Below are 14,245 nucleotides of genomic sequence, written 5' to 3' on the forward strand. Positions count from 1 at the left end.
GCATTTTTATCGTCAACTGTTAAATTTTACTTTGTTTTAATAACGGCAAATTAATTTGACGATTTTATTTCTTTGCTTATCTGTTGTTTGTTTAAAGAAGTTAGCGGTTTTACTGATTCTAATGAAACGAATTCGACAACAGATTTGAAATTGTTATCGCTAAAGTAAGTCGGTGCGACTAAACTCTTTGTTATACAAAAGGAAAGAAACAAACAATCGACAAGCTCTGAGATACATAACTATATACAAAGACGAGTTTATCCCTTAAAAGGATCTCGACCAATCAAACTTACCGTTAAATGTCAAACTGACCGTAAAATATTCGTATAACATAGTTACAGCCGGCAAATATCTTAAAAAAGTGTAATTTGACAGGGAATCCTATGTTTATACGTAGGTACCTACACTGAAAAATCCCAAACTAGTAGGATAATGTATTATGTTAATCTTGAAGGCTTCAATAGTCAATAAAATGTTGACTTTGTATAGTAGGTATACCTAAGCATTCACTATTTTGATTCGTTGTTTCTATTATAGGCAAAACCCGGTATTATTTGACGTGTTCTGAGAAGACAATATGACACCGTTTACTGTATTAATTTCAGTCTAGATTGTTCCCTTCTCTGTCCTTGATCGTTGTTTTATGTATTTTTGTCACATACATGTAACTAGTTTGTCACTGTACGACATGTATAACAAGATTATCAATAAAAAAATATTGACATTTATGAGAGAGGTTGATACTTATTGTAGGCTAACGACCAGCCAATATCAAGTCGAACTGGCGCACGGAGAGTTCTATACAAATTAAAAATCAGGCAAACAATAAGTATTTTTTGTAAATTAGTAATGTTCAGCCTTTTACCTTTATTTGTGCTGTAAGGTTACGTGTAGGTACTTACGAATTAAATTTTCCACAACTAAAGAAAGAAAGAAAGAAGAAAGAAAGAAGACATTTATTCACTTACACAGAAGACACACATATACAGCAAAATTAACACAAATAAAATAAAAAAAATACAGAAAAACACATGAAAACATTAAATACAATATATACAATGTTGTGTGTCCCCGCGAAAGTGAAACGGTCGCTGACTCAGCATTATGCTGAAGCGTTAAACGCCTGCAGCGCTGATTGATGTCTGCAACTCACCATGATTGCAGACTTTATAGTTTGATTTTAATCTTAAATCCACGCATTCCCAAAAAAACAGACAGACAGACAATACAGTCATCCAAAAATAGGCACTTTTTCTTCTTCAGGCACACAACCCTAATAAAGAAAAGTCATTATTAACAAAGTAGTAAAACGATTACAATTTGTCCCAAAATCATTAACTTTTGTGTCAGTTAATTTACACATATAGATACAAAACATCATTGATCAACCACAGGCTAAGTAACTTCAGCAGGCGATTAACTAATTGATTTTAATTACTGCACATAATAGTACATAATAACTGTTTAACTTATCTTACTAGTACAAAATTAAAACAATATAGACCTAATAATAAAGCATGTAGACTCAAATTGAAACGATACAAAATAGTGATATACAGTTTTAATATTACTAGTTTCATTCGCATATGGATTCGATAAGCAATTTAACGGTCGAAAAAAGGTTACAATTAGGTTTACCGCCTATAAAACTAAGTGTTCCGAGTTATATTGAAACGCTGTAAAGAATAAAATAATTCCGTATAATTTTTAAAGGAATAAGTATTTAAATGACAAATAAGTTTAACAGAAACTTTTTAAGCTTTTAGTATTTTCCTTGCTTAGATATGATAATAATTTAATCATCCATCCGTAGGGTTAGAAAAGTATTTGAGTGGCGAGCATGAACTGAAAGCCGAAGCGTTGGCAAGTTGGCTCGGCTCGGATACCGGTTAAATTTCCAAACCGTTATCATGTACTTGGTGCAAAACCTTTTCATTTTAGTTTCGCTCGCGAAACCGTTATTTTTAAACCGGTTTTTAAGGGAACATTTCCAGATTAACCGGTTTAGAACAATAAAACCGGTTAATTCCGTCGCAGGATAAACGTCGCCGCCCGCCGCCGGCCGGCCAGCTGTCACTCGTCGAATAAACCGGTTTATTTAGGTTATAGTTAAGTTCTTAAAAACGTTCGTTCGTTCGAGTTCGGAGTTAAACCGAAATAAACCGGTATTTACCGCTATTTTATAAACCGGTTCCGAGCCTTGGGACAAAGTAACGATATCGCGGGAGTTGCGGGCAACTGCATGCTAGTGGCGTTCTCTCGTGCAATGTAGACGTAGAGTTCTAGGGGGAAGCTTTTGTTCATCAGTGGAAGCCTTTCGGCTTATGGTGTTGATTCATCTATTGAACCTTTGCCTCAGTGGATAATAAATAATAAACTCCTCAATTAACTACCATAATAATGAATAATAGACAGTCTCTACTGCCTATGCCTCTGCACAGGGATGATACGAGTATGTATGTATGTATGTATGCAAATGCTTTATTGTACATAAAACACAAAATAATACAAAAAGAAAACAAAACAAAAAGAGTACAAAGGCGAACTTATCCCTGGAAGGGATCTTTTCAATAAAGATCCCTTTCTTTCTTTTCCTTTCTTTCTTTTTAATAGAGAGTAGAGATAAGTTCAGGCATTAATATTTTAGTCATTCTTTTTTTTGGTTTGTGGTTTAAAAAACATTTTATGGTGGTAATTTTCTTAGTTACCGTTTTTAAAATAGTAAGGAGCAGGCTGGAAATCTGCCTTCAAATTTAAGATTAAGAGTCGAAACAGTGGAAAAGCCTTGGTGCACTTGCCATCTTCTATTTTAGGATTTGGTCCAGAAGCAATGGAAAACCCTCAGGTAAGGTGCATTCTTCGTTAGATTTCTGTTTGTATACATGGACCCCTAATGACTCTTTGGGTAACAGACAAACAGACTATTTTAGTCTAACCTTGTATTTTTTTGCTTAAGTCTCGTTAAAAAACGATTAATTTGTTCTTCATGCACGGATTTCTAGTTTTGTTTTTTTATTCACATCCGATTCAAATGTAGCATTATGAGGATAAATAAGGCAACAGTACTTTAACTATTTAACTACGTTTTTATTATACACAAACGTACACGCGTAAAATAAAATTTCAAAGTGTAGTTAATAAAAATCATCATCATCATCATCAGCCGGAAGACGTCCACTGCTGATCAAAGGCCTCCCCCTTAGAACGCCACAATGAAGGAAAACTCGCCACTTGCATCCACCGGTTTCCCGCAACTCTCACGACATCGCTCGAAGAACAGATAACCGTTGGGGAAGAAATATCCTCGAGTAGCGGTCACGAACCGGAAGATGAAGCGTTAGCAGGCCTTCCACCAGGTGGACTGACGACATCGTGAGAGTTGCGGGAATAAAATATATGTACTTAAATAAAATAGGTTGATATAAGCAAAAAAAAACTACTTACCTAGTTAAGTTTGATTTATGGAGTCTTTTTTATTTCAACTCCAAATTTTGTTACTTTTACGGTCATCCCGTGAAATCCATATCGAAAATACAAACTGAAACATGGATTCACAGAAAAACCAGAAAAAGACCAGCGCTGGAAATCGAACCCAGGTCCTCAGCATTTCGTGCTGCGTGCTGTACCCCTACACCACCAGTGGACAGGAGTGTAGACATAAATTTCTCCTATGCACCACATATCTCAGCTGGTTTGTTATTGTTGCTCGTTTGTTGGTTCAAAAAAGCTCTGAGATATGTGGTACATAGGAGAATTTGTGTCTGTACTCCTGTCCAGTGGTAGTGTAGGGGTACAGCACGCCGCACGGAATGCTGAGGACCTGGGTTCGATTCCCAGCGCTGGTCTTTTTCTGGTTTTTCTGAGCATCCATGTTTCAGTTTGTATTTTCGATACTTACCTACATTAGGGAGACATTATACTCGTATATGATCCCTAATCACGTGTTTATAAACTCACGAATATTGCAGATAAACTTTTATCCATAGGCGACTATAAAGTGCAGAATAGTAGATTGTTCAACGAGGGAGGAAAAGTACCTATATCATACGAGATACCCGAGCATGCGGGAAGGGTGCCAATAATTCGAGTGCGATATTGGTGTTCTCTCACTTTCCGAATGAGAGAGACTAAAAATTATGTTACCGAACGTAGGTACATACCTTTATGCCTACAGTTCGATGGCAGTTCTAGAGACGTGACGACCACTTAATCAATCGTTAGTCTATATACAGCGTGCTCTGGTTGCATAATTAATTTTGTGACTCAATACGTACACGACATGTTTTTTTTGGTCAAAAGTTTTTTTTTTATTATGAACCCCGTTTCTTTGTCCATATCAATCATAGGTTTATCATTTCATGTAGTATTATTAATGCAACTTTATTCTTATAAAACATTATAAATATGATTTTTGTGTTTTCTGTTAGTAAGAGTTGATATCAAATTTGGCATGTTAAATGATATTATAACGGATAACTCACGTCTTAAACCGAGTTTAGCTCGACATGTTTCGGGCTATTTCGTAGCCCTTCCTCTCAGGAGCAGCAGTCGTGTCGTGCGAGCAGAGCGGTGGCGCGTAGTGTGCGTGTTGCGGCAGCCGCCGAGTCGCGTGCTCCTGAGAGGAAGGGCTACGAAATAGCCCGAAACATGTCGAGCTAAACTCGGTTTAAGACGTGAGGTATCCGTTACAATATCATTTAATATGTGAGTCTCACGGTAGTTTCATGTTCAAAATTTGGCATGCACTAGATATGGAACCATGGCATAGTTCTAATAAGACAGAAATAAACTAATTCTTCGTAGACGACGTCGCGGCTATCAGCAACAATATAAATTTTCCTAAACAGGAACATTTACTGACTTAGTGAAATTATTACTGATCAATCGATTTTGATTTAAGTAAAAAGAAAACAAATAACGCCAACGGAACATAAGCATCAAAAAAGTGAATAGGTATAATTATAAAAAATATTAACTTTTTTAATTAAAATTTGAATATCTATTCAAAACAATTTCCACACAAAAACACTCTTATTCTTATTCTACGGTTATTTTGATTCAACTACTAACGTGGAATTAAAATTGGTATGTCTAGTTAATAAACCGTAATAATTTTTAGAGTAGGTTTTACCAAGTACTTAACTACTTAGTAACATCAAATCTCCGGTTCAGTATATTTCTGTAACCCAAATATTTGGCGGCTGGATCGACACTGGTTATATTACTTGATAGAACTTTATCATCAATAAAAAAAAAATATATCAATAAAAATAAATCATATCAGCCGTAAGATGTTTACTGTTCGACAAATGTCTGAGCCGTTGGTGAAACTTAAGTAATATAAAACTCTATTATTTATTATTTTACTGGCTATGGCTTGCGACTCCGTCCGTGTAGAATTCGTTTATCGCAATACCACGGGAACTATGGAATTTTCCGGGATAAAACTATCCTTTGTGCTTCCACTGGACTCAAATCATCTGTATACCGAATTTCATCTAAATCGGTTCAGCGGTTTAGACATGAAGAGAAGAGGTAACAAACAAACAAACAAACAGGCTTACAAACTTTCAAATTTTTAATATTAGTGGTATAGTTTTACGCACCCTGTATCCGCACACTGGCCGGTCCTGTTTTTGCTCAGGCGGCCCGCCACGTTTGCTCTTGACCACAGACAATTTCAAACAAACAAACCGTTTTCGTAGTCTCTGAGTCCGTTCAAGTTGTTTATACTTTTACCTTAGGTCACTGATGTTAAATACATGGTATCTTAGGAGCAAAAAATAATAATTTAAAGGGTCATACGTACGTAGGGTTGCCATAATTATTGTGAAACTGATACTGACTTAACTATAGTTTCAAATAAATAAGTACCCTACCTAATGGCTCGGATACACGAAACCATAAAGCCGGGGCCGGGGCCCGTATGCCATATATGTTATGGGGGCCATATATGTTAGATTTGAGCTGCGTCTTTGTCAGTTTTTGGTAATGTTGTTCAATATACATCATTGCTTTAGTTAGCTGGATAATGACAACGAAAAAAAATCCAGGTGGGCCATTAAAAAAAATGTAGATTGTACAAGAGCATAAAACGAGCCATTTTACCCGAGACGTTCATATAGCCACCCGAGCTGGTACGGCGAGAGTGGATAGACACGCCGAGGGGAAAATGGGTCCCATGCTCGAGTTTTACACTCTACTTTTCACTTCGATAGCGAGGAAATGAAAATATCAACAGTGGAAACAATTGTACACTTACTATGTACCTTTTATTGTTTATGCATCATTACATAATTATAAATTTGGTTTTTTTTTTATCTGTTTTGATTGATTTCATTGGTTTTAATTTTATATAAATTAAATTTTATCAAAAATATAATTGTAGAAACTTCTTTGTTTGTGGCTGTTTACACCTAATTGCCTTGGTCTTAGAGCATAAAAAGTCATTTTATGTCGCCTTGATCCAGCATAAAAACGAACTTTACGAGCATGAGAAATGAAAAAACTTTCAAAGCGTGTTTTTGAACACTCCCCTATAAAAAAATGTTTTTAGTTGTGACACTATCTAACTAAATACAACATACATGTTGCCTTTAGTTTGAAGTAAAAACCAGTCGGCACTTTTAAAGAAATTCATGCATTTACATACATCATGCTTATTCGTACGTCGGTAAGAAAAGGAGTTAATTATTAATAACGTGTTTTAAGCAAGGTCGTCTTATTGTTTTAAATTCATGCATATGTAGTTTTCTTAATTAAGAAACTTGGTAGCATTGTAAAATATTGTTTCGTCGCCTTTCGTTTCAATTTCTGTAATTGACGACGAATTTGCACAAAATCTTCATCTTTGTTTCCTAGTTTATGTAGTGTTGGCTCTTATAGTGCTGCGGTGGCATGATAATCTGTCCTGAGTAATTAAAATTGCTTCTAATCAAGATCTACATAATACAGGCTGGCTCATTTAGATCGGTTGGTATGAGAAAGTCTAAAAGTATAAGGCACACATTACAAAAAACCTGTACTCAACTCGGGAATTGAAAAATAAAACTTACATTATTAAAGAATATGAAAACAATGCATTTTATTCATTCTAGATATCGTGTTTCGTAGTGACATTTATTGCTTATGACCTACAGTGTAGGTACTAGGTAGGTCCTAGTTTACACTATGGATATCCAAATAGAAATAATGTAAGTTTTTTTTTTTCAAAACGACCTGGTTCGATTCGCGTACTGATAACAATTTTTTAAAAATGTTTTATTGCAGTTTTTCTTGTTAGTAAAATCGGTGACATGGTTCCTAAGAACAGATCTTCGTATGTCTTATAGTTTCAGACTTTCCCATACTAACCGATCTAAATGAGCCATCCTGTATACTGTACGTATAGGGGCACGGTAGCGCCCCCTTCAAGTCAAGCACTAGACCTATGTAAGCGGTGACTCCTAAGTGGTGACCAAAAATTACAGTTACTAACGCAGAATTTCTAGGCAAATTCAGTGCTTTAAGCTTTGAAAGCAGACAATTAAGCGTTATTTAATTAATATTACTTAATTTTCATTATCATAAATGCATCATCATCATCCCAGCCTATATACGTCCCACTGCTGGGCACAGGCCTCCTCTCAGAACAAGAGGGCTTGGGCCATAGTTCCCACGCGTGCCCGGTGCGTATTGGGTACTTGACACGCACCATTGAATTGCTTCGCGGGTTTCCTCACGATGTTTTCCTTTACCGCAAAGCTCGTGTTAAATTTCAAATGTAATTCCGCACATGAATTTCGAAAAACTCAGAGGTGGAAGCCGGGGTTTGAACCCACGACCCTCTGCTTGAGAGGCAATAGGTCAAACCACTAGGCCACCACGGCTACAAATTAAAAATTACCAATTGTATTGTCACCCTATTCTAGGTAGGTCCTTGATAAGTTTGGTTGATAGATTAATAACCTACACAGATTTGATATTGTCAATGTAATGCTCTTGTTTCAATCCAGTATCCAGTAAATACAAAGAGGTTCATTAAAAAGTAAGAAGTAGGAATTAATACAATTTGCAGACTGTACCTGCGAATCGTGACTCGCAATCATTCTAATGAGATCAAATGTACATAAAAACGAGCCTAGATATCCTTAGGACGATATTTACGACGCGGATAAGTGAAAGCTAAATCCTTGACTGTACTTAAATACTCGTTAACTTGACGTGCATTAAAATTAAACACTATCTCGTATGGTGTACGGCTGTGTTGCTCTGAAGATGGGCTCTGGTTGAGTTTGAAACGCGTCAGTGTAGTGTGGCGGTGTTGATAGATGGGTTTGTGTCATTTGTGTGTGTTCTTACAATGTGGAGGTGGAGGAACTGCATGAACACGTATATCTTGCATAAGCTTAGCTATCATAAGGTCGCGGGTGAGCAAAGAAATGATTTTAGTTCATTATCTCAGGCTACATACCGTCCCGCCCATCGTAGACCTCCTATCAACTCCCTCCTCTCTTCATAGACTATCATTGAATATCTTTGCAGGTTTCCTCCACCAAACGAATTCCGATAAGCTCAGAGGTGTTAGCCCAGGTACAAACCCATCCATGACACTCTGCTTGATACACTACAGATCAAACTACTAAATTACTCATCATCATCATCATCATGTCAGCCGAAAGACGTCCACTGCTGGACATAGCCTCCCCCAAGGCTCTCCATTCAGACCGGTTTTGTGCTTTCCGCATCCACCGCGATCCCGCGATCTTAACCAAGTCGTCGCTCCATCTTGTTGGAGGCCTACCGACAGCTCGTCTCCCGGTCCGCGGACGCCATTCGAGAACCTAAACCACTACTACCTAAATTACTATTAGGTTTCAATTTATGTAGTAAAAACTTAAATATTGGATTGCTAATAAATATCAAGTCATATCAGCCAACCGGAATAAAATATCCTAATGTTTCCAGAAAATATTTTGACTTACCCTGATGCTTTTGGTGACGCTATGGTACCATGCTTGCTTCAATTTAATCTTGTACCTGCAATAAATAAGTTCAAAATTTATAAATAGACACTACGTTTTATATTAATACATTGCTATAATGTCTTAAACTTTCGTGATTTTCACTCATAGTCAAAATACCCTGTGCGTGGTTATCACGCTAACACACACGAGTAATTTACTTCGACGTTTCGGCAACATTACAGTGGCCGTGGTCACGAGTAGACTCTTTAAATTGTTTCTAAACGTTGCCAAATGAGACATCAACATCCATACTAATATTATAAATGCGAAAGTGTGTGTGTTTGTATGTTTGTGTGTATGTTTGTCCTTCTTTCACGCAGTAACGGAGCGACGGATCGACGTGATTTTTGGCATAGCGATAGTTTATGGGCCCGACAGTGACATAGGCTACTTTTTATCCCGGAATAATGCAAAGTTCCCGAGGGAACAGCGCGCGATAACCGAATACCACGCGGGTGGAGCCGCGGGCTTAAGCTAGTTTAAAAATAAACTTTGGCTCATAAAATATCGGTCTTTAGTTCATTACGACAATATCCGGCGAACCATTAGTGATGTCAAAGATGTAAAACGCTAAAGGCCGCGCTGCAAGTCTCTAGGGTAACTCTACCGATATAAGAAGTAAAATTTATGTTGTTACAAATAGGTTATGAAAAAAAAAGCTCAAACTAACTTTTTCTTAGTCTAAAAGCCTAGTTTTACAATAATTATCCAGATCGCTGCTATTGGCAGGGTGTATAGCAATGCTCCGTTCCGTTTCCCCCAGAGATATGCTCAGCGAGGATAGGTAATTGCAATTTGCATTGGTTTATGATAAACACATTCCTCGCAACTAGAGGTGAGACGTACTAGGCAAAACGCGGACTGAGTCTTGCGAGTACGCGTCCACAAAAAGACTAGATCCAAAGACTAGGTCCACGAGTATCTACGAGTACTTAACTCAATTGACTCATTGCGTAAACAAAATGATTTCCGTAAATACGCTCCCGTGATTGCGCATACATCCTACTAGTTTTAGTAGTTTTACGAATATTATCGAACAAAATCGAATCGAATTCCACGTCACAGTTCAGTCTCCACACTTCATATTTTTTAAATTTTAACTTATATTAAATACCGACTAAAAACTTCCCTTCATACTTCATACAGGCTTAGGACTGTCAGCAATTTTTATAATTTTTCCAATTAAAAAGTGTACATAAAAGCTTGTTTTCAAGTTGGCGGAACGTTGTCAGCCGCCGTACTCCTAAATACTCGTACGCTAAAAGAATCGCGGGCGGGAACGCGTACTCACGCGTCCAAGCCAAAACCTATTCCAGTAAATACGTCTCACCTCTACTTGCAACACATCCTCGCACATCTTCGTTGTATGGCTATGACAATACGTTGACGGATGGATGGAAGGTTTATGAATATAATAGCGGCGCGCCCCGGCTTTGCGCGGGTAATGCCTTTAATTAGTGACCTTTTTTAAAATTTTACACGCGCGAAACCGGGAAGTCGCTAGCTTTAAATAATTCACAGTTAAGCACTTAGAATTCGAAGATAAAATCCTTGTGGTTTTGATTTCTTGAGTGAACTTCTAAGACAGTTAATTCTCGTAGATTCACCCGACTCCCGCGCGCCCTAACGATGTATTTTTTAACCACTACTAGCTTATTAATAAGTGCATATGCTATAAATCCACGTCGATAACCGATTGATTAATGGTTGCCAAGCGGAATTGGACCGGGCGTAAGTCAAATGTACAGGGTTTACAAGTGACAGATCTGTCTGTTGTATATACCAACGAGTACTTTATTAGTTTGGTACTAAGTACGATCGTCAATATTTTGAAAACTTCTCGTATCTACCGGGAAAATTATAATTTCTTAGAGTTTCAGACTTAGACTATACCAGAGTAGGGTAAAATTTTTCTATTTACGAATAACCGGGAATATAAAAAAGCCGTGGTGGCCTAGTTGGTTTTACCTATCGCCTCTGAAGCAGAGGATCGTAGGTTCAAACCACGGCTCGCACCTCTGAGTTATTCGAAATTCATGGGCGGAATTACATTTGAAATTTACCACGAGCTTTACGGTAAAGGAAAACATCGTGAGTAAACCTGCACAAACATGCGAAGCAATTCAATGGTGTGTGTCAAGTTTCCAATCCGCACTGGGCCCGCGTGGGAACTACGGCCCTAGCCCTCTTATTCTGAGAGGAAGCCTGTGCCCAGCCGTGGGACGTATATAGGCTGGGATGATGATAACTAAATTCATATTTTTGGAAATAGCTAAATAATCCTTCATTTCTTTTATTTTATTTATCTAGATGAGTTACCTACTCTTCTCTAAGTAATTTAGGTAGTTAGCTTTTAAATAAAAGATGAATAATAGTAGTAGTACTACGGCCATAACTTGATATTTCAATAAAAAAAACTGGCCAAGAGCGCGTCGGACACAACCAAGATAGGGTTCCGTAGCCATTGCGAAAAAATCAAGTAATTGTTTCTAAGGACTTCGTACTGTGTACGGAATCTTCCAAGTTTAGGTGTATTTTATACCTTAAGCTGCTATTTACTCTTAAACTACTAATATTTCTCAAGCAATCCTAGCCGTTATAATTTTCCTTATAAATTTGATATACTTACTACCATCCTGATTTTTTTCTAAATTTTACACCCAACAGTTTAGATTTTAGGGAGGCTCGATTTTAATGAAAATTTGCACTTTAAAGCAGAATATTTCGCAAATAGATCACTGAATCGAAAAATAACAGCTCTCTGAGCTTACCCGCGGACAGGCAGACAGACAGGCGGACAGACACGGTGAAACTATAAGGGTTCTTAGTTGACTACGGAACCCTAAAAAGGTTTTTAATCTTCTATATTTCTTTGGAAACCTAGACTGTTGCGACAACATACCTAAATCACGTTTCCCTCACCCTCCGAGATACTTGACGAAAATGTTTTCTTCATGCCACTGCTAACTTTACTGCTAGCTTCAAGGTTACAATGAGAAATAAGGAACCATAAAGGCTTAGTTCAATGGCAGACAGGGACAGCGATCGACCAAACATCTTGCTCATAAAAAGTCGAAGTTTTCAAGGAAAACGAAACATGTCGTGACATGCTTCATTGAAATAAAATGTCGACGAAAGGCATACATTTGAATTAGCAATATCCGCTAGCCCAGTTAGGACATAACCTAAATACTAAAGCGCTAATCGTCGGTAGCGTTCGCAGCAGTTTGTATTTAATCATACAGTTACATAGACGATTTATTTGTGAAATGAACTAAAACAATTACTTTGCTCACTGCGAACCTAATTATGATACTTCCACTCTGTAAGAACACACAAATCACAAAAACCCAACTATCACCACCACCGCACTATATACTGATGCGTTTCGAACACAAACAGAGCTCATCTTCAGAGCAGCACAACCGTTCACCATGAAGATGAGCTCTGGTTGAGTTTGAAACGCGTCACTGCAGTGTGGTGGTGGTGATAATTGGGTTTAGTTATTTGCGTGTGTTCTTATAGATTTGTTCAAGTCTCTGTTTTGGCCATTGCCCTATGTACGACGCAAAGACGTAACCAGCCGATGATCAAGGGAGGGGGGGGGTTGGCTTGTGGAAGTATAGAGGATGGGAAAAGTACGTACCGTGGAGAGCTTATCAACCAAACTTCAACGTGTCAAAAAATAAAGGCTACATTTTTTCGATTCTCTATGGGGATGGGGGCTGTAGCTCCCTCCCCCCTGGCAACGTACTTGCTACGACATAGTTAAAGAGCTTAGAAGATTATGGCCATTTAAATCAATGACGAAATCATTTAACCCTTTTTCTGCCATCTGTCCCTTAATCTGAGCAGCGACGCGCTCGCAATGGTTCTAGCTCATTTTTACAAACATCCAAGTTAATTAAAGATTTGCAATAGTTGGCGGATCAGGTCGCTCCTCAGCCTGCTTGCGCAAGAGTTGATGCAAGTCATAAAATGTGGGAAAATATTTATTAATTAAACTTTAAAGTTTCAAGCACGTTTAATTAGATTAGGGCTGTAATTATCAATGAGAAAGATTTTTAATGCACACAGAGTTGAACCTAAGGTAAGTGTGTCCTCGTAGTAGAAGATCAAAGAAAAAATATTCTTAGTACGGGTGACCGAGGAGAGTTATGACAGAGTAGAATAGTGACAACGTCGATTTTTTGAAATTTATATGGTAGCGAAGCGATTCTTTTTTAGTTCAAGTCTCGAACTATTAAACGCGCGCTACTGCGAGATCGTTAGCAGTTAATAATTATGTACCCAAAAATCCTCTGTCACAACTTTTCTCGGTCCTCCATAGTCTTGTGCTAATGAGCAAACTGAACTACACAATTTTTATTTTGCTTCTCCGTGCAACACAGGAACACTGTGTCATCATGTATGTTTTTCGGAGAAGGGGTCTAATAAGAACGAATAATATTTAAGTCTATAGTTTCGGAATGTTTTAAGAAAAGAAAAAAGAAAAGAATAAATTTATTCGCCAAATTTTGGCACAGCAAAAAGAAAAAAATACAATTAAACATAAGACAACCTTATTACATACTCTTACATACTAAAAAAAAAAGAAAAAGACATTGTGCCGAAAGTAGCAAAAAGGGCCATACTCAGCGTTTTGGTACCATTATTATGAGTCGGTTGTTAGCTTGATACACTCTGCACTTCGATGACAGAAAGAACCTTTCTGTGATCGAAGACTGCATCAGATGGTACATATATGTAAATAACTAAAAACTGACTTATTTTATATACTTAGCGCCTTTTGGTTAAGTAGGCAGCATTGTATTTGTTGTAAGTAATAAACATATTGTCTTAAATTTACACAAAACCGTTAACTTACTTGATTTATATAGTAATCTCAATATTATAAATACGGTTTGTTGTTCTCCACGTTTTGTCCTAAACAATTTTGCAATATAATATACCAAATTATGAACTAAGCAAACATAAATTAAAATAATTATATAGTTAACTATATTGAGTGACAGGGCCCTCGTTAACAGATAGATAACAACCATTGTAAACTGACTTCCAAATTGCATTTCAAAGTTCATTCCTTCATAATATTCAGTTGAGAATCACTAGCGCACAGAGGTCTAACTAATTTGGTTAAATTAGATCTAGAGCAAGATTAAGATTACAAAATGTTGAACAATAAAAGGTGTATGACAAACAAGGTGGACATTGAGTTATTTATGTTTATGTTGAACATA

The 14,245-nt window shown here is 37.2% G+C and overlaps 1 protein-coding gene across 9 annotated transcripts in view; it reads right to left on the reverse strand.

Annotated features, from left to right (window-relative positions):
• Window positions 1-14,245, reverse strand: part of LOC141435723 (uncharacterized) — a 186,822-nt gene that overhangs the window by 43,885 nt on the left and 128,692 nt on the right. For all 9 annotated transcript variants that reach the window (XM_074098483.1, XM_074098481.1, XM_074098477.1 and 6 more), the window contains one exon: window positions 8,964-9,018. The gene's annotated coding sequence lies outside the window, so the exon portion shown is untranslated. The remainder of the gene's footprint in view (window positions 1-8,963; window positions 9,019-14,245) is intronic.

Source organism: Choristoneura fumiferana, chromosome 15 (genome assembly GCF_025370935.1).
Source record: "Choristoneura fumiferana chromosome 15, NRCan_CFum_1, whole genome shotgun sequence".
Classification (NCBI taxonomy): domain Eukaryota; kingdom Metazoa; phylum Arthropoda; class Insecta; order Lepidoptera; family Tortricidae; genus Choristoneura; species Choristoneura fumiferana.